This window comes from Pinus tabuliformis, chromosome 9, assembly GCF_031772625.1.
Source record: "Pinus tabuliformis cultivar Carrire ecotype Pingquan chromosome 9, CPIR1, whole genome shotgun sequence".
NCBI classification, from domain to species: Eukaryota; Viridiplantae; Streptophyta; class Pinopsida; order Pinales; family Pinaceae; genus Pinus; species Pinus tabuliformis.
The window spans coordinates 1,505,777,117-1,505,803,138 of NC_142307.1; the positions used below are offsets into that span (position 1 = coordinate 1,505,777,117).

At 34.7% G+C, this 26,022-nt stretch overlaps 1 pseudogene; it reads right to left on the minus strand.

Moving 5' to 3' along the window:
- Window positions 1-4,110: 4,110 nt before the first annotated feature.
- LOC149154316 (pirin-like protein) overlaps window positions 4,111-26,022 on the minus strand; it is a 50,133-nt pseudogene continuing 28,221 nt past the window's right edge.

A 26,022-nucleotide genomic window follows, 5' to 3' on the forward strand; every position in this document is an offset into this window, starting at 1 on the left:
TTTTAACCTTTTTTATTTTATTTGTTTAATGTGATATGCATTAAAAAAAAACGCACAGGTATATAATTTTGATGAAATTATTTATTGTAAATATTAATTTCTATCTCTTTATAATTAAATTTATCTTTATTAAGTTTTTAAATTTATATTTATTAAGTTTTCACGGTGTTACAGGATCTTCCGGCCGACAAGAGAAATGATGGTGTAAGAAGCATGGTGTACGAGGCCAGCTAGAGAGCTCGCGATCCTGTCTTTGGCTGCGCAGGGGTAATCAATGATCTCCAGAATAAAGTTTCAGAGCTGCAATCACAATTGGCTTCCGAGCAAGCAGAGAGAGCAAGGATTTCTCATGAAAATGCAAAATCTCTTAAACATCATCTCTGGATACCATGAAGTCTGGGAGCGCAATTATTACATCCCGTCACTTGAAGAGAGTGAATACTGCTCGGTCGTTTTAGACGACATATATCCACTGCAGTTATGGGAGCCACTGTAGACATACATAAAATTGATTCCTAGTGATATTTCCTTGTCTACCCTCTTCCGTTGAGACTAATCTCCTCACTGATGGAAAAATATGATTATGCTTCGAACTCTGAACTTCGTTGTTGTCTTTATTTGGGTTGCTACCAGCTAAAGCTCCAGATTGTGAACATTGTGATTCGATCTGAGTTTCTGTCGCAGAACTTATTTAGCCAGAATTTCTTCCATAGTTTTAAATATATGCAAATGCCAGTTTTAATTATTTGTTGCTTCGATTGTGTAAATGAAGGTAGGATTGAACACATTTTCTAGCAGTGCATTGTGTTGGGTTACCTTCCAAGCGAAGTGTGGTCGATCATGTCTGGATATTCTCGATGATCCCACATCCCACCATCGGAATCATCGAGAGTATGTATCGTGGTCCTCCTATGGCTTTGAACGACATCAAGAAACGATAAAACAGCTACCTTTCCGCTTTCAACATACGTTTGTCTGTATAATATGTACTTTAATCCAGGCTAATATCGAATCCTCATAAAAACACAACTTTGAGATATTAATATTCATTCATATATAGAGAGAATAACATAGATGATGTTACGTTTTCCATCCAGTGTTGGGGAGAAAAATAAACGGAAAGTTTAAAAGGTAAAAACACGGAGAAAAATAAAAAATGAAAATGTAGCTTTTAAAGAAAACATAAAATTTAGTGCACTTCTAAAAAAGATGAACTTAAGAAACAAAAAACAAATAAAGAATTTAGTGAACTTAAATATAAAAAAAAAAAATATTACAATTAAACAGAAATAAAGAACGCAAGCAGACGGAGCCAGGATTTCTCAGCAAAATGCAAATCTCTTAAACATCATCTGTGGATACCATGAAGTCTGGGAGCGCAATTATTACATCCCGTCAATTGAAGAGAGTGAATACTGCTCGCTCGTTTTAGACGACACAGATCCACTGCAGTTACGGGAGCCACTGTAGACCTAAATAAAAATGATTCGCTATTGCTTAGTTTGAGGATAACGCTATGTCAATAAGGAATTAAAGTCCTTAGTACATATTATTATACCCTATAGGAGAGAGCAATTACACATTATGTGGTAGTTTATTATTTATTTACATGTAAAACTAAAAATAATTAGCCCCTTACTATGAGTTAACTATCAATTGTAACAGATGTGGCAAATAGAAGGCAGTAAGGCCTGAATTCAAGAAGAATAACTTGAGTTTGAACACCTACTAATTATACCTTAAATGCCCATCATGTAGCAAAAATAAAACCTTGGAGCACTTGTTCTATTTTTCAAAATATGCTCATCCTAAGGTTTTCCTCTCCTTGCTCTTATCTAATATTCCTCAAAAAATTAGGTATTGGGAGATTCTATCCCTTGAACAATAGATTTTCACACAACACAGTACTAGATTATAATTTGTATAGTGTATCTCTGGAACACAGTAAAGATATAAGAGAATGTATCTTAACCTCAAAAATCAATTCATTCTTCATATGAAATATTTCAATCAATTACAAAGTGAAACATCAATCAATTGTAAAGCATCTCTAATACATCTCTCGAAACAGTCTCCATGTCCTTCTTATGTATACCACCATGCTCAGAGGAATACATCAAATCAGAAAGAGAATGTTATTTTAAACAACAATGGATATGTGGAATGATGACTTTGGAAGAAGGGTAGAGTATTAAAGATTTACCATTCACATTAAGAATCATAAAGCCTTTAGCAAAATACCACAAAAGAGGATAGCAGATAATGCATCAAGGGTGTGCATCAGTTATAAGAATAGGTTTTAAAAAAAGAGGATGACAAAGCAACGTCAGACCAAGGGAAATATTGCATACATAATTCTTTTTAAGACCAAAGTTGTTGTGCACATAGAAAATGTTACGAATCGGATTCTAACCACGTTGCTCAAGTCATCAGCCAAAGATCTCTTGATATATTTCTGAAATCAAACTGGCTATTTGGAGCCAAGTGAGCCTGTATATTTAAAAGAAATTAATATTTTAGAACAAATCAGATGCAGAGTAAATCTTAATTAAAAAAAAATCAGACTTGAATCATGAATTTTTACTGTGTTGTTAGATTGCATGGTCCTATTTTATATTTGCTTGTTGAAATTAGTGTTCATAGAAAGTAATTTCCTTGCCCTATTCTCTAGTTTGATCATTATTTTTTCCTCTTTCAATAGAAACTATTATGCTATTAATTTTCCATGCCCAATTTAATTTTACTTCTTAAAACGTAATTTATGTCCAATATATTTTTAAAAATAGCCTCCAACTCATCAAAATAACAAACTAAATCTTCTAACAATAATTTCTTCATATCTTAATCAACTAAGGCACTCCAAAAACTTCCAACCATCATTAATATTACTTATACTATTTCCAGCATTGCTAATGCTCTAATAACCTTGACATATCATAATTGAGAATTTTCCTTTACGACTCTCGCTTCAGCTATCTCAGTGATTAATTCTTTCTTCAAGTTCCTGTTCAAGAGGAGCTTGGATTTCATAGACATATGGAATAAATTTGAGTATTAAAAATTTCATGTTCGTAGGTCAAGGCTTTAGAAACCATCTGTCTCATATAGACCTCTTGGTTTCTAGAGTAAATTAGTTACAGGGTTCTTTTAGTCCATTGGATCAAATTATGTCTTCTTATTCATAACCAAATACCTCGTCGTATGCATTTGTCAAAATGTATTATTTAATTTGAATATGGATCTACCACGGATGACTAGGTAGGACACTTCTAAAATAAATCAAACTCTTTTTAGTTGAAGCACTTGACAAGTCTGTGCAACTTTATTTTATTTGTCATCACCATGTTATAGTTTAGTTGAACTTAGTATCCTATCTAGTTGACTTTTAAATTGGCATATGTGTGCCTCATGGCAATTAAGGTGTGGAAAATCAATAATATGTATGATGTATTCTCTGGCTAGATAATAAGAAAAGAGAAGATTAATAATGGAATCTAATTGAGAAATATGTAGATATTTGTATCCTTTAGAAACTCATTTGTGTCATATCTGATTTACTCTAAAATGTAAATATACTAATTTGTGTCATATGTGATTTACTCTAAAAACGTAAATATACTAGAGCTACGCAAGATCAAGTAGTTGCAAAATACACTTTGGATTGATTTATTGTTGTAGTAAATAATGCCTTAAAAGTTGTTCTATTACACAAAATCTTTGATGAGGGTTTCAAGGAAAGCATAGTTGTCTTGATTACCAATTATAACTACTTTCTTTATATATGCTAAGGTTGCTATCAAAGCCAAAGTTGGTGGCTATTGATTTTGACTGGTTGAGCAAATTCATTCCAAAGTGGTTGGTCATAGAGTTTGAAGCGTTGAATAGATCCATTCGAGAATCCAAGGTTTACCTTCGAAAGGGATATTTTTAAAGTTTCCACTATATTGGCACTGTAGGGAAGGAGTAATAGAACATAACTCAATGAACTCAGATAAAAAAATATAGGGAAACAACTTTGTGAATGTACTTCTAAAGCATTATCTATTATGATCTCGGAGGCATGTTAGCAAAAGTAATTTTGGTATCATAGTTTTGAATTCAATATGTTGTCTATTTGATGCCATCCAACAATGTCAGGACAATAGCTCTCTCCAATCCATTTCTAGAACATTGATAATCTTCAAGAGCCTGAATTATTTCTTTTTTATTATTCATCAAAAGGGGACCATATTGAATGGTTGGTTCATTCAGTGGCTTCCCCGCAATTAAGAAGAATCTACAGGGAATATTTGACTTGTTCCAAACACTCAATCCATTGCCATAGCTTTATTGAACAATTTGGTGAGCACCAATAGTTAATGAACTAAGATCTCCAAAAAATGCCTCACCTTCTCAAACATAGACAAATGCATTCAAACACTCTCGAACAGGTTAATGAAGAGCAACTCCTGGCTTCATTGTGAAATCCAAGAACATTGTTGGAGTTTGGGTGTATGCAAGGGACTTAATGCCCAAAGCTTCTCGAATTATAACAACTGCTCCAACACCATATTTCTCAACCTTTGGTATGTCTTTACCTTCCAATTCTTTATATGTAGGTTCAATCATATACAAAAAACCAATGTCTTGTAAGTCAGTAACTGAATTAGAAATAGAGAATCTTAAATAAATTATCTTGTTAGAAACAAAGGTACATACATTTTGTCTTTTGATGAAATATTTACCAAAAGTTGGGAGGCAATATGGACCCCTTTTCTTGCTGGAATTTCACAGTGGACTATACCTCTTCCAGTTTTCATGCACTAAAACCCATAATAAAAGTTTACTTAGAACGTTATCACAAATTCCAATGACCTATGTCTAATACTCAAAGCTTAGATCAATAATTGTTGACCTTAAAAGAATGTTCATCAAAACCACAAGAGAATGAAAATTATCCAACTTGTAGGTCACTAGCTTTGACGGTACCCTTATGTCCTGAAAAATCTTCATGTGTAAAAGCTCCATGCAGACAAGCCATGTCCTCTAAGTTATTTGACAAAATTGGCTCTCAAATAAACAACTAACGGGCTCAAGGTCCCACACAAACCATCAAACAATATAAATGGAACTTCTTTTAGTCAGCTGTGATGCTATAAATTCCCTTCCCATTAGGAAATTTAAGCAAAGCATGATAGTAAGCATGATTATTGAAATAATCCAATCACCAACAAAATGTATTGGTGCTTACCCCATCTTCTCAACGCAGAAGGTAACCATTTCCTCTTCTAAAATATACAGAAGAAAATATATCGACGTCTGGTAAATAAATAGATGAATCCATGAAAGGCCCAAGTATTGGTAGATGAAGCTTCTCTAGGATGGGTTTACCTTGAGCATGTATGTGATAGTCTCAAAACCTGAACAACAAAAGGAATGAAAATACAATTAGTTTTTCATAAAAGAAAAAGAAAAGTACCTAGGCTTCCATAGCAGATACCATAGACACAATGGAAAAATCAAAGTGTTATTGAGTTTTTAAAAAGGAAAAAGATTGTACCTCTGTGAGGATGGTTCGGAAAGCTAGGAAGAGGAGAAATTGCAAGCCAAATTAAATTTAGCATTAAACAAATAGTTCCCTTGACAAACCAGTTTAGCAAAATGACAAACATTCAACTCAAAATTGAAAACTTATGTTCCAGTCTGATCAAGACCGATCATGTTTATCATAACCCAACTGTAGCCCAAGCAAGATCAAAGGATTTTCTTACATGAGAATGGAAAGAGTTTGAATCTCATGATCTGATTGCTAAGTGAATTAGGTTCAATTTAATTTCAAATTTGTCCAAAAGAAGGAAAGGATCCAAATTCTTCAATTTAGGCTCGCATGCATATCAATATCCAAAATTTTAATGAAATCGAAGCACTAGACATTTGAAAAGAAAAATAAAAAAACCCAAAGATCGTAAGGAGTAATAGCACCACATAACTCCTGAGAAAAAATACAAATGAACCAACACATGGTATATTCTTTCCCCTTCACATTTATATAGAGTGAAAATTCTAGGACCCTACCTTGCCGTATTTTGTATAACCTCTTATGTCAAAAAACTATTAGTTAGGGTCAAACACATAAAAATCTTGGATTTTATTGAGGATTTAACTTTCCAAATCTTCCCCACCACCAAGTTACTACTACTGCTTCATCATCAAAGATATCCTTGTACCGCAAGCTATCTATCAACAGTCATATGGTAGGATTGTTGGAGCATACGAAGGTATCACCCTCGACCTTCAATTTGATAGAACTTTCATCCAACCTTTGAGTGTAATCCTTATGGGTCTGCATCTAAACCTTCCAATCCTAAAGACTAAGAATCCACCAATCCTTCTTTCCATTGGCCAAATATCAGTAATAGTTGGATTTACAACATCAACTAGTACTAGTATGCCTTGTTCATTCAATTTATTTAACATGTGCTACAAGAGATGGTGTTTCCCCACACATCCCATCCGAGGATCTATCCCTAATATTACCATCTCTTCATCCTACATTCTCCATGCAAGCATTTTCCCAAGAGAGAAGGATAGGACCAGGGATTTCCAGATAATCAAAGCAACAGATTTAATGAGTGTTTGGGATCCAAATTCAATCAAAAGTGAGTGGGTCAAGATATTTTTTCAATATAACATTATGCCAAAGATCTTAGTAGTTAATGATTTGCCAAAATGATGTATATTTTTAAACCCCACCCACCAACAATGTTGATCTTGGTTATTTCTCCCAATTGACGAGCAATTCCATATTTTTCTCTCCTTAATTTCCATGAAAATAAAAATAAAAAATATTCTCTTCCAACATTCCAACAAGGATATAGGACATAGATCAAAGATAAACAGGAAATGCCTCTGGAGAATATTTTACAAAAGTCAACCTACCGCCTACAGACAAATACCTATTTCATGTTGCAGTAATCTTTGTCAATGTTTTGATAGGGCCAGATTGTTTCAAACCTTTACTGAAATGAGAATATTGTGGAAACTATTTTGTCTTGCCCATGGTGAGTTCTATTAGAAATAATTGATTATTTGCATTCACTAATTTCCATATATATTCACTGATTTCCACACTTGTAGTTGTATAGGACAACTCACATATATATTCACTGATTTCCACACTTGTAGTTGTATAGGACAACTCACGAGCTGAGTTGTACTAATTCCTCTTGTCCCTCATTTGAAGTAATGAATTTATTAGTTATGCTCATTTATTTCGATACCTATAGTTGTATAGTAAAGACAAATAATTTATTTCTAATTTAGGGCCTAACCTTATGAAATGGCACTTCAACTCTAAATAAAAACATTGCTTCTTATTTCAATTTATGGGGAGTCACTACTCTAGCATTACATAGGACCAAAAGAATGTATACCACCCTTCTCAAAGTAGTCCATCCAATCATAAGGAGAATGATAATTTAAATAATTGTACATATGTAGAATGAAGACTTTACAAGAAGGGTAGAGTGCTGAAGTTTTACCATTCACATTAAAAAGCATAAAGATTATAGAAAAATCCCACATAGGAGGACTACAAATAGTGCGTCAAGGGTCTGTGTTAGTTAAAATTCAAGAATAGGATTTCAAAAAGAAACTGGAGGATGACAAAGCAAGGTGAGATAAGGGAAATTTTGTATACATAATTCTTTCAAAGACCAAAAGTTTTTGTGATCACAGAAAACATTACTAACCTGATTCCAACGACACTATTAAAGTCAGAATCCAAATATCTCTTGATATATTCCTGAAAATCAAACTTGCTATCTGGAGCCAAGTGAGTTTTTACATTTGAAATAAATTAATATTTTAGAACAAATTAGATTCCTTACATGAATGAAGTGGGCTTTCACATGAACAAGATGAGAAGGAAAATACGATTTAAAGTGATCAAAACTTACAATGATGAAGCCATGACAAAATAAACTAGCCCCAAAAGGACATCACCTATGATTCTTAATAACTAACAACACTTGCCATATAATGTCGGTATGGTATATGTAGGTGAAGGACAAAATGGGAGAATTAATTTTCCCTAAAATTTTAACAAAAGAGGAGAAAATATCTTCACCTCAAAAATCAATTCATTCTTTGTATGACATATTTCAATCAATTACAAAGTCAATCATGAATCATTTGTAAATCATCTCCAATACATGTGTGGCAGCAGTCTCCATGTTGTTTTGATATATACACACATGCTTCACTACTTTTTTTCAAACTGAAAAATTGTTTTAAGAAGCTCTTCTCATGACTAAATAGGGATCATCTTGGGAGGGTAAGTGTCATTGTTTGCAACAAAGGAAAACTTCTGAACATGAAACCTATTAGAGAAATTTTCTTCTTATCAATTTTGGAAACTTTCATGCAAAAAAATTTCAAACTATTGAGTGAAAGGGTTGAACTTAATGCCTCGAGGCTTACTATGTGGTTCTACAATCCAAGATTGGTATGATAAATGTCCCTATATAATAAAATTGTTGTGTTCAAAACACTATTAATATGATTCTATAAGTAAGAGAATTACTAACCTTAAAATATTTACATTCTATTGAGAGTCATTCGAGAGTGACCAAACATTCGAGAACTGCAAGAAATGGCACTTTTCTACCAAGCCCATGAAGGGAAACTTTCTTCAGCGAGTTTGTAACAATAAATCCTTTAAATACAGCAAGCTTCATCTTGGACAGATGCAGATACAGATAAGGCTTGAGCTCAAACTTTGACATCCAAAGAGAATTATGCACTATGACATTTACCAGCTTTGGGTAGTTATTTCTCTTTGAGCTTTCACTCTCAACTCCATTGAAATCCATACACTAGAGATTGGCCACACAAATTTTCACATTGCTTAGCCCTGTATAGTTTTGAAATGTCAAATTTTCAAAAAGAGGGAACTTTTTTACAAGGTGTTAATGTATATCATCATTTGTATAGATGAATGGAAAAGATAGGTGTATGCCTTAGAGATAGTTCCATCCTTTTAGTTATAATGAGGGGCTACCCCTATCACCTTCCATCCATATTTGATCCTTTAAACATCGGTAAAATTGAGAGGTCAACTTGGGAAATAACCCATGTTGGTTATTGGAACATACCTACCTATATTGGCGCATCAGGAATAATTCTTACAATAATAACCACATGAATAAATGAATACATATTATTCTATTTGGTTAGAAATAAAAAAGAGAAACCAAAAAAGAGGAAGGCCAACGAATAATCGAGGAAGAGGAAAATGGTGAAGCTACGAATCGAATAGGGATGGAGTAGCTCTGTGACTCATCGCACTTTCGTAAGATCCCTTCAGTGTTCAAGTTCAATGCCTATTGTGTCAGACCAGGAATAATGATTTATCATTGTCAGTATGGCTCACGCGGGTTCTTGTGTGATGCATATCTCTCACTAAACATTCTCTCCAACTGGGGATGGTCTCTATAACCATTTCAATTCGATGGGAGAGGATGCTTTAATCTTTAATCATTTTCTCCAACTAAGGAATTTTTCTATAATCATTTCAATCCAATAACAAAGGATTATTTAATATTCTAAAATTCGATCCTACACATCAGATCAGTACATGTTGGAAGCTAAGGGAGTTGTTTTAAAGACGAAATGCCTTACGACGTAACTAGTCATAATTAAAGTTAGCAATAAGTGGAGTTAGCCATGCATAAGTCATAATTCATGTATATAGAACTGAACTGGTGTGCAACTCATGCATTAATGACTTGATTTGCTAAAAATGGACCTATTATAGATAGAACACCCATTAAAAATAGACATGTTTTAAAATGATATTTTATAAATAGATTACCCAATATAAATTGACTACTTGTTAAAAATATAAATGCTCTAAATAAGACTCCTCCTAAATAGTAGGGAAATGTGAATGTAGGAAAATACTTATATTAATATTTATAATAAAGATCCCTTAAACCAAAATATATGGATAAATGTTTTAGAAATTACTATTGGAAAATTATTTTTAAGAATATGTTATTTTCTAGATATAAATTTTCCCTTTTATAAAGAAAGATATTTAGGAAAATAATGAACGTATTATTATCTAGTTGACAAATTATATTTTCAAAATAATAAACTAGTATGATTCATTATAGCCATGGATTTAGAAAGAGCCAAGACGGACCAACTCTCTTGACATGCTAACTTTAGAATGAAAACTAAAATGAAACAAGGTATGCATCTTGGGAGATTATATGATATATATATATATATATATATATATATATATATATATATATATATATATATATATATATGACAATTGCAACTTATACGTATACTCTCATTACTATCAACATCCATGTCAGGTCTCCCTTTTGATACTTATAATGCCCTAATTGACCTCTATTTTTGACCTATTTTGCCTCGAATATATCTACTATTCAGCTATTTTCTTCAAGTATATGCGCTTTTAGCATTATGATGCCTATATGAGGTAATATATTTTTCAAAATTCAATTTCTATGTTTTGTTGTAGTAAAAATAACATTATGTGATCTTTTACTCTCTAATTTCTCTCATTGGTTCCCTTAGATCTTTGGATCTCCACTCTTGTTCATCTAGTACACATTCAACATTCCAACACTTGGGTAGTTCATCATGTCGGTACTCGAGTAGCTCAATGATCTGGTACCTATGTTCTTATTTGTCCGGCCTCTTCAACAATCTGGTAGTTAGGTTTTCATAAATTTATGTGCACCCATCCAGTACTCGGCCAATAGTCGTGTTCTCAATGACCTTGATCACCACATGCGTGCACCCATCTGGCACTTGACCAGTGGAACAATATCTTGGCTATTGCGCTCATCATATTGTTCTAGTTCGATTCTAGTACCATCTCTTCTACCGTTTAACTTTGGTAAACATGTTATATTTTTTTGTTCCAGTACCAGTGTTCCTTTATTCGATTCCAGTACTAGCTATTCCTTTGTTCTATTTTAGTACTAATGTTCTACTATCTGATTCTGGTACTAGACTTCGTACTTCATCAAATAATCTATGATGGAACCAAGAAAGTTGTTGAAGACATATCCCTTACTTATTCAATTGAGATTCACTTCCTCCTCATACACTTCGTGTCATGAGCACGAAGTTACAAATATAAATTCAATTTAACTATACAGATTTGATGATTATCTCTTGTAACTTTGATTGTAACAACCATATTCTTTATAAAAAAAAGGGTCGTCATATGATTATGTTAATATTTTAATCTCTTATTCTTTAAATATTTTATTGTTCAGAGAGAGATTAGGTTAGGGAATCAAAGAATTAGAAACAGAGCACCAATACTCTGCAATTTGTAATGTTGATGAACTGTTAAGTTGTAATCCTTCTTCTCGGTTAATAATATGAGTAGCAGTTGTTAAGATCAGTGCGTTAACTTACTTATTCGCTCTATAAGTTTTAAAGCCTACCATGGTAGCTCAAAAAGGGCCCACTGAAGCCATCAAGGCAAGTTTTATTTTTTTTAAAGTTATTGAATAGTTTAGTGTTTCTAGTTTTTCTTTATGAGTGATAGTTTCTTATTTTAAATTTTATTTTAGTTACAAACTTAATGATTGATTGTTTGAAGAACAAGAAGGATAATACTTGAGATCTCACCACTCGCCTACATGCACCAATACTGAATATTCTTATCAACTGTGTCATGTACTAGTTTTGATTTCCTTGTTTAATAATTGAATGCATTGAATTGATTTGGTTCAAATTAATACTTGCAGGAAACAAAGTTAAGTCCATCTTATTAGTTCATGAGCCTATAAATGGAGGAACTCGTAACCTGATTTAAAATATTCAATTTACAGTGCTTGAGAATTGTGTGGCTTTTCATTAATTGTGCGATGGAATGAATTAAAGTTTGTAGAATGAAGTGTTCATTTGAAGTACTCACTATCTACAGTATATGCAGTAAACAACGCAACTTATCTATTGTCAACACATATAGTGCATCATCTCTACTAATTACAATTCCCTTGTCGATAATTAAGTATTGAGTAAAAAACTTATACATACATACATACATATACATACATACATACATATATATATATATATATATATATATATATATATATATATATATATATATATATATATATATATATATATATATCTGTGTGTGTGTGTGTGTACTCATATAATTGCCCCATTATTTTTGGCTGCATTGTCGGGGAGCTATAAACGGTGATAGATTTGTTGATGGTTTGTGAGTAATATTGAGGATGACCTAAGGGTGGAGATAAGACGGTAAGACAAGAGGTAAGAACCTACGCATCCACTTTGTTGGGGTCGCTCCAAAGTTAATTTGTTCTCTCTTTTGGTATGTAGTTACAGTTTGATGATTTTGTTTTTATGAAAAGAATTAGAGATAGGAAAGGTAGAATCATTTCATCTAAAACCGCAGAAAATATATACGATCCTAAAATTGTAACCCTGACTAAATATGTTAATCATTATGCAAGGAAAACACTAAAGGAGGAAATTTTGGTGATAGTAGGAGAGGAGACGTCAACAGAAATCAAGAAGTGGTAGAGGTAGTTCAGACTGTAGTGGGGACAATACCTTAGAACATTACAGATAATCCAGTGACTAAACCATCATCTTCTCCAAGTGATACATCTCCAACTGCCACAAATACTAGAGTGTTGGAAGGAATAATGGAAGGAGAAGGAGGAAGATTCAACAACCCAAAAAACATTGAACCGGAAACATTTGGATTTCCAATCCTTGACATTACTAGGAATGTCAATATGAGGAACACTCCCTTGTTAGCATTACCTCATTTCGATGGTATGACATCCGAAGATCCGGATTCATTTTTATTTGAATTTTATATATTGTGTAGAATTTATAATTATACATATAATGCTCAGAAACTGAAACTTTTCCCAGCCACCATAAAAAGCACTACATTAAGATGGTCCATGAGTCTAGGGGAACATAATATTACATCTTGGGATGATATGTAATCAACCTTTGTACAAAAATACGAAGACTACTATAGACCTATGGATGCCTGGAATGATATCTTTAGAATGTAGTAAGATGAATATGAAAGCCTAGAAGACTATTTAGAAAGGTTCTTTACCAACTACCAAAAATCCAAACAAGTTTCTCTTGACCTAGCCATAGTTAAGACCATTTTTCTAAAAGGAGTAGTCGATGACTGCATAGAAGTACTTAACCTTATGACTTCAGGTGATGTTTATCAAAAATTATTTGTCGAGATTGTTGAATATTGTAAAAAGTACTCCCATAGTCAGGCCAAAGATGGAAAACATCTTAGAGAACTTACAAGTAGAGTTATCCAACCAACCAAAAGTGGGTAACTAGAATAAAATTGGGGAATCTATTGGACAAGTTTAAAAGTGATATCCTTAGTACCATTAGTAACCATCTAGATTCCCTTAATTGAAAAAGGAAGAAAGAAAAGAAAAATGTTGCTTTAGCTATCTTTTTTCCTCATTGTAGGAAGAAACATCCTGAAAAATAATGTCCCCTTAATACCCTAGAGGTTTGTTGAATTTGCATCGATAAGAACTGAAGCAAATAATTTCCTTCATTAGGAGGACTGCAAGCTGTATACAAAGGGGGGATAGAACTGCGATATTCATCCTATCCCTTCAGGAGGCCATAGAGGCAACAAAACCCCTCGATGTCACAAGATCCTTACATGCAGTTCACTCAACAACAATGGGCCCCTTATATGCCTAATTCTCAATGGGGACCCCAATCATTACAAGGAAATTCTTGGCAACAAGGCTAGAGGGGAACTATGTATGGACACATACCTCCGCAACCTTATCAACCACCATCTTATCCAAACTACACACAATATCCTTCAAATATTTCATAGTTATTTCTAGGGTTTAACCCACCACTCTTACCTTCATTCCAAGAACAACAACTGCCCATGAATCCAAATTCACAACAGTTGCCTATCAACACAGACCCACAACAATTTTCTCTACCGATGAATATGAGTCAACAACAGGTTCCAATGTATCCAAATCCTCCTCGACCTACCCAATTACCTACACAACCTATTCCAAACCCTAATAATAATCTAGCTCAACTTATGCAGAATGTGGAGCTACAGACCTTCCCTAATTATACCATCATTTCAGCTCCAATCAATGGGATGAGGTTAATATCGGGGAAGATATTAAATAAAATAGGACTTGCCGTCATTATTCAAGAAGAACAACCAACAAATTCACCTCTTGAAAATGAAGAGGAATATTTTTCTCTTGGTGAGGAAGAAAACCCTCCTAAAGTAGTAATAAATTTTACTACACAACCTAAACCATCTCAATAAATTACTCAGCTAACACTTACCCAAGTGGATGCTTGTTAAAAATTCTGATGTCCCATCAGAATATGACTTAGATGTCAAACTACTAAATGTCTGTTTGAGGATACCCTTGTTAGATGACATCAAATATATTCCCATTTATGTCGAGATTGTAATGGACCTTGGCATTAAAAAGGCAGGAAGAAAGAGGAAGGATCCCTCTGTTATCAATCTAGTTGGCTAATTATCGAAAACCATGTTAGGGATGCCTTGTAAATACACTGATCCTCGAAACCCGGTAGTGACCATACATATCAATTGTACATATTTAAAAAATTCCCTTGTTGATATAGGTGCAGCAATAAATGTCATGACTATGGATATCACACAAACGTTGTATCTAGAAGGCTTGAGGCCCACTCAAACCTTATTGGAATTAACAAAAAAATATATTCTAAACCTACATGAATGTTGGATGACGTAACAATTGTACTAGATTCTTGGGAACATCCTGTAGATTTCTTTGTGATCCATCCAAAATCCTCCCAACCTCGACATCCAGTAGTACTGGGTCGACCTTGGCTTGCTACGGTTGATGCCTTCATTAGATGCAGGTCTCGAGAGATGACAATTTCTAATTGGTGTCAAAGTCAAACGATTGTTTTATTTCCTCCTACCCAACCTGCTACAGAAGTTACTTTGTGGTTAGAAAGCCCATATGGGGAGGAGGAATGTGCTAAAACATTGTTAACAATTGAAGAGTCTAAAGGTCTTCAAGAATAGACTGAAGATGCAGTTTTGAACTTGTTCTTAGCCACAATGAGATGTTTCGATTTCCTACAATCCTTCCAAGAATATGAGCATATTTCCATTTTTTGAATTTCAGGAAACATGCCATCCTTCTACCTCTACTTGCTTGCAATAACAACAACATATGAAATAAAGGATTCATCTATCCATGATGTTGAAATTTATCCTTGGAATTCTCTATACATTAATTCTAGTCTAGGGTTAGAACAACAAGAACAACAGGTCCAAATGATTAGGAGGAAACGTAGTGATTTTTCATGGGACTACTCTGACATGAAATGAATTCACTGAGATACCTACGTGGACCATATCTATACAAACAATGAAATTAGACCAGTAAGGCACCATTAAAGGAGAATGAACCCAACCCTAAAAGATGTAGTAAAAGAAGAGCTTCAAAAACTCTTAAATGCTAACTTCATTTACCCTATTTCTCATAGCAAATGGGTGTCACCACTAGTCATCGTACCCAAGAAAAATGGTAAATGGAGGATTAGTGTGGATTTTAGGAAACTGAATGAGGCCACCTTTAGAGAGTATTTCCCATTGCCTTTCATTGATAAGGTATTGGATACCTTGACTAGGAAGAAATATTTTTCCTTCCTTGATGGATTTAGTTCCTATAACCAAATCTAAATTGCACCTAAAGATCAAGAAAAGACAACCTTTAATTTTCCATGGGGTACTTATGCCTATAGGGTTCTTCCTTTTGGGTTATGTAATGCCCCTATCACCTTTCAAATGGTTGTCCTTGTTATTTTCTCATATCTAACCCAAGACTGTGTCGAAGTCTATATACATGACTTCACAATATATGATAAACATTTTCAACAAGATTTGGACAACGTGGAGAGAGTCTTAATCAGATGTGACGAGACTAACCTTGCCTTTATCAATGAAAAATATAGAATGATGATTACTGAGGGTATTGTGCTAGGTCATCATATTTCTAAAACTGGGATAAGAGTGGATCCTGCTAAAATTGAAATAATTGCTCAAATAAAAAATCCCAGCACTCAAAGAGAAGTTAGAATGTTTCTAGGGCATGCTGGATACTATAGAATATTTATTCAAAATTTTACCTCAATAGTCACTCCTATGTTTAAACTTATAACTAAAGATTCAAATTTTCAGTGCAATTCTCAGTGTCAAATTTCCTTTGAAACTCTTAAACAAAAATTGTCAACTACTCTAGTTCTAAGAGGACCAAATTGGACCTTCCATTTTCACATTTGTATTGATGCCTCAGACATAAAGTTTGGGGCTATTCTACGCTAAAGGGAAAATCAAAACCCCTATTCCATTTACTTTGTCAACGAAAATATCTCCCCTACCGAGCATAACTATATAGTCACAGAAAAGGAATTATTATCAGTAGTTCATGCCATCAATATGTTTAGACATTATATAATTGGATATGAAGTGTTTCTAGATACAGATCATTCAACTATTAGATTTTTTATTAATAAATCAATCACTAATGCCCGAGATACTTGATGGTTTCTACTACTGCAGGAATTTAATATTACTATTGTTAATAGGCCAGGAAAAGATAATGTTGTTGTTGATTTATCATCTTGACTTCTTCATATATGTGATAGTGTACCTGTTGCTAATGATTTTCCCGATAAAAATTTATTTTCTATTTCCTCTTATACTCCTTAGTATCCATATGTATGCAACTACCTGATTACAGGAAAACTTGCACAGAATTTATCCTCAAGATGATTGTTTGTACCTTATTGGTCTAGATATTGTAATTATAATATGTGTATAAGATGATGAAATGGAGGACATCCTAAAAGATTTCCATAATGATCCATGTGGTGGACATTTCACTGACAAAGGGATCAGATAGAAAGTGTTACAGTCTGGTTATTATTGGCCCACTATTTTTAAAGATGCAAAGAAGTATGTGGCTAGCTTTGATGATTGTCAAAGGATGGGGAAACCAACCCCATCAAATGGAATGCCTCTTCAAGCACATGTAGTTATTCAACTCTTCGACAAATTCTCATTAGATTTTGTTGGTCAAATTTCTCCTATGTCTAAAAATAAAAAGTATATTTTGGTATGTACGGATTATGTAACTAGGTGGGTAGAATCGAAAGCATTATCTTATGCTAATGAGAAATCAGTTGTTGTTTTCTTATTTGAGGGAATATTTACTCAATTTGGTGTACCGAGAGAAATAGTAACTAATCAGGAAACCCAATTTACCTCTAAATTGGTCAAAACCATTACTGAGGAATACCAAATCAGACACCAAAAATCCAAACCTTATCATCCACAGGAAAACATCCAAGTGGAATCCACTAATAAATTTATTTAAGCCATTCTCACCAAGATAGTACAACTACATCACAAAGATTGAGCCGATAGGTTACCCGAAGCTTTTTCAGCCTATAGGACAACCTAGAGACACAAAACGAGACACTCACCTTACAAGTTGGTTTATGGAAAATATGTACTCCTTTCTATAGAGTTCCAAATTAAAACCTTCAGAATAGCCATGCAGCTAGGAACGAATCTGGGTGAGGCACAAAAACAAAGATTGATGGAGTTGAATGAATTAGATGAAATGAGACAAGACGCAGTTCAAAGAACAATGCTTGTCCAAGATGAGGGAACCAAATGGCATGATAAGTTGCTTAAAGATAATTTTTTTCAACCTCATGACTAGGCTTTGTTATATACCAGGAGGTTTAAAAACTTCAAGGGGAAGCTATCAACCAGATGGCTTGAAGAGAAGACCTCTTTTGTCATTGATGGACATGTATTTAAATTTAATCAGAAGCCAATATCAAAAGAGAATTTTTCCAATCATGTTATTCAGAATTCTAAAATTTAATTGATCAGAAAGAGGAACCGTCCTCTCACTGATCCAACTCTGTAAGTTTCGTTGCATAATTAGTTTCATTTTCTACATATATGTATATAGGTGTGCTAATGTATATGATGAATTTTGTGTTACTAACAAAAAAAAAAAAAGTTGAATGTCTTCTCATGTAAATATGGAATAAGGAGAACATCTACCAGGTGTAGGTTTATTCCTTTATCCAACCTTGGTACATTATCTATGGAAAAGGGGGCTTATGGAGTTTTCTTTAAGCTTTTTAGGCTCCTAAAAATTGAAAACACCGGTGAGCATGAACTATCCTAGGCTCAAGAAAAATCCACGAGAGAGTGAATGGAGTTTTCTTTAAGTTTTTCAAACTCCTAAAAATTGAAAATACTGTAAAGCATGAACTAGACCGGGCTTGAGAAAAATACACAGGAGAGTGAATGGAGCTTTCTTTAAGTTTTTTAGACTCCTCAAAATTGATATTACCGACAATCACTAATTGATACGGGCTCGAGAAAAATCCACAAAAAAGTAGCGGTTATATGATTTTCCAATAGAATGGAAATGGAAATAGGAAACAAAGGTCAGCTTAATCCAAAGAAGAGGAAGGTATCCAACCAAAAAATTCCTTTCGATTATAGAACCTTGGAACCTGATCAATGACTTCTTTTTCTTCAGTATCCACCACTTCCATTGCAATTTTTGAATTCTTGCACCAGTGTGTATTGTTCATTTTCTCGTTTATTCCAATAAATGAATTCATATACAGCATGAACAATTATCATTATCTACTCTAGTTGGACCTTCAAAATATGTTAAGCTTCAAGAGGAATCCCGCAAAATCTCAATTTGGAGATTTTACTAAGACATATGTGTTCATCCTATACTAAAAAAGACATTTGTGTTCATACGATACTGAAGAAGACATTTTTGTTCATCCGGTACTGACGAAGCTCTTCGTGCTCATCCAGTACTAAAGAAGCTCTTTGCGTTCATCCACTAGTGAAGAAGTTCTTTGCGTTCATCCGGTACTGAAGGAAATGTTTTATGTATAATCTTGTAATGGAGGCATGAGATTAATATTTTAACGTTTTTCTATTAAGGATTCATATTAATTGTGTGATGACATATGATTATCATCATTTTTATTACCTTTAATTTCTAGGCCTATCCTAATCCTAAACCACTTACCTGCATTAGAAAGGAAAATCCTTTCTTGTGATTGAGTGGGATGGCTATGGGTAATATTAGCTGAATACTGATCCTAATCTAAGCAAGTATACTCTATGATTATCTGTTATTCCACCTCCATGGGTCATTTAAGTAATGATGATCCCACTATTTCATAGTGGTAAACATGAATTTTTGCAATAAGGACTAAGGGTACTCTAATGTGAACTATTTCATACCTATGTACCTAACCAGTGACATCCTACGTATAATTTCTAACACTCATTCTCATAAATAGGATGTCAGAGATGGAAATAAGTTTTGAATGATCTCTGTTTTCAATGTATCATTTTCATACACACCAGTCACTTATCAATTAGGTAAACATTGTAGTCGTTATCATTTCCATTTGAATTATAAATTCCCCTCTCGATGGCTTTTCCATCTAGATGAGCATTATTTCCTTTCTTGATTTCCTTTCAGTATGTTGTGTGACCAGTTATTTAGTACCCCTATATCCCCATTTTAAAATTGTGTGTCAACCATTTCCAGTAATGTGTGTTCCAATTACATCTGGTACTCCGTAAAATTGCTTTTGGTACCCTCGATTAAGCATTTCCAGTACTCGTTTACCATTTCTTGTACAAAACCCCTATCAAGTTCAAGACTCATTTTCATAGCTAGCATGGGGGTGGATAGGCATGAACTAGAATTTCATTCTTACAGAGACACCGAGGAGTATCAGTTGTGTAGTGAGAAGTTCAAGCGGGCCAGGTGGAATTCATTCCTTAGAAAATTTAAAGGGTATCACGAAGGTGTCTCTCTCACTTTTAGTCAGAATTTTGATGGTGAGAACATTCAATTTGGAGGTGTACAGTTTAAAGTTACCAAGGCCACCATTTAAATTTACCGAGACCACCATAACAGGGGCCATGGGTTTACCAACCACAAGAGAGAAGTATTTTAAAGTTGCAGCTATCAACAAGGAGCTTTTTCACAAATTCTTGACTCTAGAAGAGTAGAACCCAGACTAGACTAAATTAATTTAGATAATTTGGGTTGAATAAGAGTATAAAGTAATTCTCAATTGTCTACAAAGGTTTATGACTAGTGAGGGAAATTAGTTTGTTACCATCCTTTATCATTTGAGACTTTTGTTGCATTTCAAGGGAGGTCCTCAAATGAATTTTCCATACTTTCTATGGATAATCCTAAATAAGATGGCAAGATGAACTAAGTCATTCTCTGAAAATATGGAAACCAGTGTTTACCACAATGGGTTAATCAAATTGTTAGTTGTCCATGAAATCAAGAAATAGGGAAGTGAATGGAAGACATTTCTAACACAACATTTTTCTCATGCCGAAGGTTCCCAACACATGGAGGAAAGCCTACTAGAAGAGAGCACTAAGGACCTTGACAAAAAATAAGAAAGTAGTAAGAATCATAAGAAAAAATCAAAGTCCAAGGAGGTGATTGATAGCCCCACTCCATCGAGCTCTATAAACAAGTTAGATAAGTTTGAAGTTGAAGGCAAGATATAAACTCCTGTATCAACAATCAAGTCTTCAAAGAGTAAGAGGGCTTCTATCTATTCACCCACTCTCAACAAAATTTCAACCAGTGAGAAGAAGAAGAAAAAGTTAGCTAGCAATGACAAAGAAGAATTCATAGGCACCATTTAAGAGGCAGTTGTCGAATTACCACAAGAAGAAACTCCTGCACCAAATGCTAAGAAAGAAAAGAAGCCTACAATTAGTGAAGGCAGTGAAAAGGCTCAAATTTCTAAAGATAAGAATATACATGCACAGGAAAGGGAAGCCACAAGGACCCTACGATCATCAAAAGGAAAGAAGAGAATGTTTTTTGAGGATAATGATCCATCCACAACACTATGCTGAACCACTAGAAGTATGGAAAAAGTGGTAATAACTAGTCCCACTACTCCTATTCTAGCACATTTGATTGGCATCTCTGCCTCTCCTGAAGGAGAACATGTACAAGAGGAAACAATCAATGAAACATAAGATCTTGTCACAAAACATTTACCAGAATTCAGAACAAAAACAAATCCTAAGAGGAGATTGGCCAAATAGAAAACACCTTAACCAGATATTTCTTTAGCTAAGAAACAGATGATGGCCAAGATTGAAAAACTTCAAAAGAAAAACAAGGAAAATAAGTAGCTTAAGAAGAATAGCCAAAAGCTGCAAGAGGAGTGTGATGAGGCCTCCACTAAGTTGAAGAAGTGCTACAGATCCATTTGGGCAGATCACTCCCATCATCCAGATCAGTGCTATTAGGGCTCATCAAACCCTAATTAAGTTGCTACATGCCCTAGACAAGTCATCACTTTGAATGCCTCCTTCCCTAATATTTTCTTGGCCTGAAGCCCTCCGGAAATGCCTCCTTGAGGGACAATAATAGCCTTTGTCAAGGGTAAGTGCACTTCGGTGTAGGTAGGCACATCTAAGCATGCCTTCTAGAGAAGTTAGGCCCACTTTGACCTACGCTCAGCGAGATTGAGCAAAATAATCATAGGGTTCTGGGAATATTCTTATCTTATGTAGACATCTAGAATATTCCCGCACTTATCTTCTCCTATGAGCTTTAAATTGGATATGGAATGAGTTAAGTAACCTCTTATCCTCTCATCCCTTCCTCCATGGAAACTAAATCTAAGTTTGGAAGGCCATTCAATACCCTCATTTATGAGCAAACCTCCTTTATTTTCCTATAACTTGAGAAGTCGTCTAAGTGATCAGGGGTTGGACTTTGAGAATTTGTAAGGAGATACTATTGGTGTGATGTTTGAGATTGTAAGCAAGTATTGTTATGCTACTAGAGTGTTGTGCTTTTGTTGTGACGTTGGTTGGAACCCAAGATGGAAGAGTAACAATGGATCAGGCTTCATGGTTGTAATTCTTCCTTCTACTTAATAAATTTGTTTACACATTTTCCCATATTCTTGTCTTTATGTATGATGATTATATGTGTAAATTCTTTCGATTCCATTTGCTTATAGTAGATAGATAATTTGCATTGATTGATTTTTGTCCTCTGTTTATGATTGTAGGTACTTATCGAGTGGATTAAGTTCAAGAAGGAGCAACGACAACCATACAAGGGAGAGAAAGGGAAAGTGAAAGATAACAAGTAGGTCCATTGTCTCATTTATCTTCTATAGAAAAGGGTTAAGCGCTTTAAATTTGTTGTTCTAGTTGTAGCTACCCACCTAGGGAAATTATGTTTATCCATAGATACATAATTGCAGATAACAAATTGGCGAGTCTACTAGGGAATGATCATCATTCTGGGTAGTCTACCTTCATCCTAGTACACCGTAGTATACTTTAGTTGCTTCCATTGATCTTGTTTCAACCCTTTTTGAAGTGTTTCTTGGTAAAAATTGTGCTTGCAAGCCCCTAGGATGGCCTCTCTAGCACTAACGCGAGTCTGGCCAAGAGACAAAGCACCCCTGGCTTGAGGACAATGCTCTAAAGTGCATTGTCTCCCATTCAAGGTTGTGCTGATCCTCCTTGGGTCAAAAAATCCCTCCTTCGACTTGATTTTCCCAAATTTCCTTCTGTTTCTGCTTGCTGAAAGATCAGTGATGCTTGCGTCTCTGAAATCAATTTATGTTTCCTTTGCTAGCCCTACTTTGGCCTTGATTGTTTAGTGTTTCTTAAATGATTTCTTTATCACTATCAATAGATTGTCAAAGTTAATTTATAGTCGATTAATCTTTGTTCAAAAGAAAGTGTCGTAAAACTGTTCATTTCTTTCGAAACAGAACTATCGTAAAGTCTTCATTCTTTCAAAAGATCGATTGATTATATGTGCATTAGTTTCCTTTTGTTCATTTCAACATTAAGGAAATTGAAAATAAAAATTTGCATTGTGCATTGAAATAGTTTTTGTGTGATAATAGGAATAGTTTATGGGAATTGCATTAGATGTGTTCCTTGTTCTTTGATTAAAAGAATCTAGTTGTTTTATCCCTACTAGCTAAGGTTTTCATGTTAAAATTGAATGAAAGAATGTTTCTCATGTTAGTTGCATTCTAGGAATTGCAAACATACATCACGTGGTGAACCTTCAAAGGAAAATTCTTAAGAAGATCAACTTAAAAGTTATCTCAATTAACCTAATGGAGCATTGTAACTTAATGCATAAAATTTAGAGGTCTAGGCTAGAGACGTGTTCCAGTGTCATTAAACATAGCAGTTGTCACTAACATGCCTGCGATACATTCCAAGTGTGATACCTCATTCCACATATGTAATTATATCGTAGCTCTTCCACGTACCTTCGGGTATATAGGGCAGTGTTACAATATGTAAAGTATAAAGGAATGCTCTCACTGTGCGGTTTCACATTATATAACGCTAACATGGATTGTGCCTCCATGTACATTCGAATATATATGGGAGGACTACATTAGGTTGTTTTCCCTTCTTAGGTAACCGAGTTGGCCACCTTGTACACTGTGATACACTAAACACAACATTCAGGTAGATTTCTTACATGTATGTTAAGTCCTTGGTTTACTGAGGCAGTATATTACAGTTCATAGTTACTTGGTAATCCTTTTGCCTAGATTATCCCTCTTTTGTTTTGTTATGTTATTTTGATTAAAATAAAATTAATTGACCATGGATAACATCCTCCATGTCTCTCCTTAGTTGATCTTAGGTTGAGACATATTGCAAAAACTCTGGAGTCTACCGATCAAGGAATTCCTTTTGATGGGAATCCTAGTCCTTTTCCTCCTTTAGGAAATATTGGTGCTCCTTATATGCCTACATTGTCCCTTATGAGATCTACCATTGGCTTGCCAGTATGGTTTTTGTCAACCTCCTTGGTCCCGCAACAAAATATTCCTTCAACTGGACAAAATCAACATCCAGTTGATCCTAAAGTTGACCTTTTTCCTTCTTCATCTATTGTTTCTTCCTCCCCTTCTTCCTCTTCACCCGGTGAAAGTATTGACACTAGTAACCAGGTGGCTAAGAAGAGGAAGAAAGGGAAGAAGAAGAAGAAAAAGAAAATTCAGCATGGAGAAACCAAGAAACCATTGCTTCGAATGCAACTTCTGATGAGAAACCGTTCGATAAACCTCACAAAGTTTGATATCCATGCAAACTTTGTACGAGAGACCATCTTTTTCGAAATTTTTCTAGTATTCCTTAGATCTTAGAGGAATAGTCTTCTCATTCACATCATCCTGTTTGATTAACTTCTGGAGGTCATGCTGGTGACACACCATCAACTAGTGGTAATAAAGTTCATGGAAAGAAGGATAAAGTTAAGTTTCCCTGTAGGTTATGTGAAGGAAATCACGCCATTCACCTTTGTCCCTATCTGGATGAAGCCCAAAAAGTGTTGGATAACCATTCTGCTTCACCGCAACGACTTCCACATGGTTATAGGAGACTCCCTTAATCCTTCACTACTTTATGAAGTTACTGACCCAAATCAACCCTCGGTCAAACCCACTATCTCTGAATGTGAGTCCCATGAGTCTATACCTGACCAATCACAAGTCGAGCAAACATTTTACCCGATTTCACCTTTAGTTAATCGTACCTTTCCCCTAGAGAGTGAGTATGATACCACTGAGGTTATTTTCATTTCTTCATATTCCAATGAGCTTGGAGGAAACCCTCCCATTCCATCAAGACAAGAGGAAAATTCCCCCGTTCTCGTAACTCAAGCGGGTAATTCTCCCATTCTAAAGGTAACCCTCCATGTAGTCTGGTCACTTCCTTTGATTAGAATTGACTCACAGGATGTCGTCTTCGTTCTCATGTGGCTTTGCAGATCATAGTACCGGTTTATGATATGATTGTATCTGGCACTATTTTAGATGAAGGTGTATCTGTGAGTATCCTTTCGTCCACTGCTTGGGAAGCAGCCCGTTCTCTGCCACTTGTACCTGTTACCTAGAATCTGTTGGATTTTAACATAGGAACCTTTCAAGCATTAAGGATCCTTCCTCAGTTTCCTATTACTTTGGGAGGAAAATTTGTTTGTCTCAATGTGATGGTAGTCCCAGGCCCTTTAGATAATTATTTACTTCTTGGGTGTGACTATGTTTATGACATGGGAGCTATTGTTTCAACACTCTTTCGAGTGATGTGTTTCTCGCATGAAGGCATAATTGTCACCGTTGACCAACTTTAATTTCTCGGTCCAAATATGGCTTCCAGTCAACCATATTCCCTAAATGGTCCTTTTGTCCCAATGGTATCTTCCCCTCCATGGGTCAATTATGTGGCAACCTGTTCCATGCCTACATTAACTAACGATCAATTTTGTGATGTTGTGCATCATGTACTGGCAGCATTGGAACCAGAGCTCTCTAATTGATTCCTTGCTACTCTCATGAGAACCTCTTAGAAGTCATGACCTCTTATGGGTCGTCATCAAGGAATATGAGCATAGTTTCTTGTCTTGTGTCAAGCTCATTAAAAAATGAAACAAAGAATATGAGCATAGTTCCTTGTCTTGTGTCAAGCTCGTTAAAAAATGAAACAAGGTTCATATGAGGATGTTGTTTTACTATTTCAACCTCATTAAAAAAAGAAACATGTTCCAGAGAATAGTTCCTTGTCTTGTGTCAATCTCCTTAAAAATGAAACAAGGAATCTGAGTAGGGTTCCTTGTCTTGTGTCAAGCTCATTAAGAAATGAAACAAGGTCCCCTAGAGCAAAGTTTCAATTCGAGTCTTTGATTAGATCTCATAAAATCCCAGTTGGGTCTTTCACTTGATCTCATAAATGAACCTTCATTCCATCCACTTGATAGCCACAAGTAGTCTACTTGGGTGAATGTA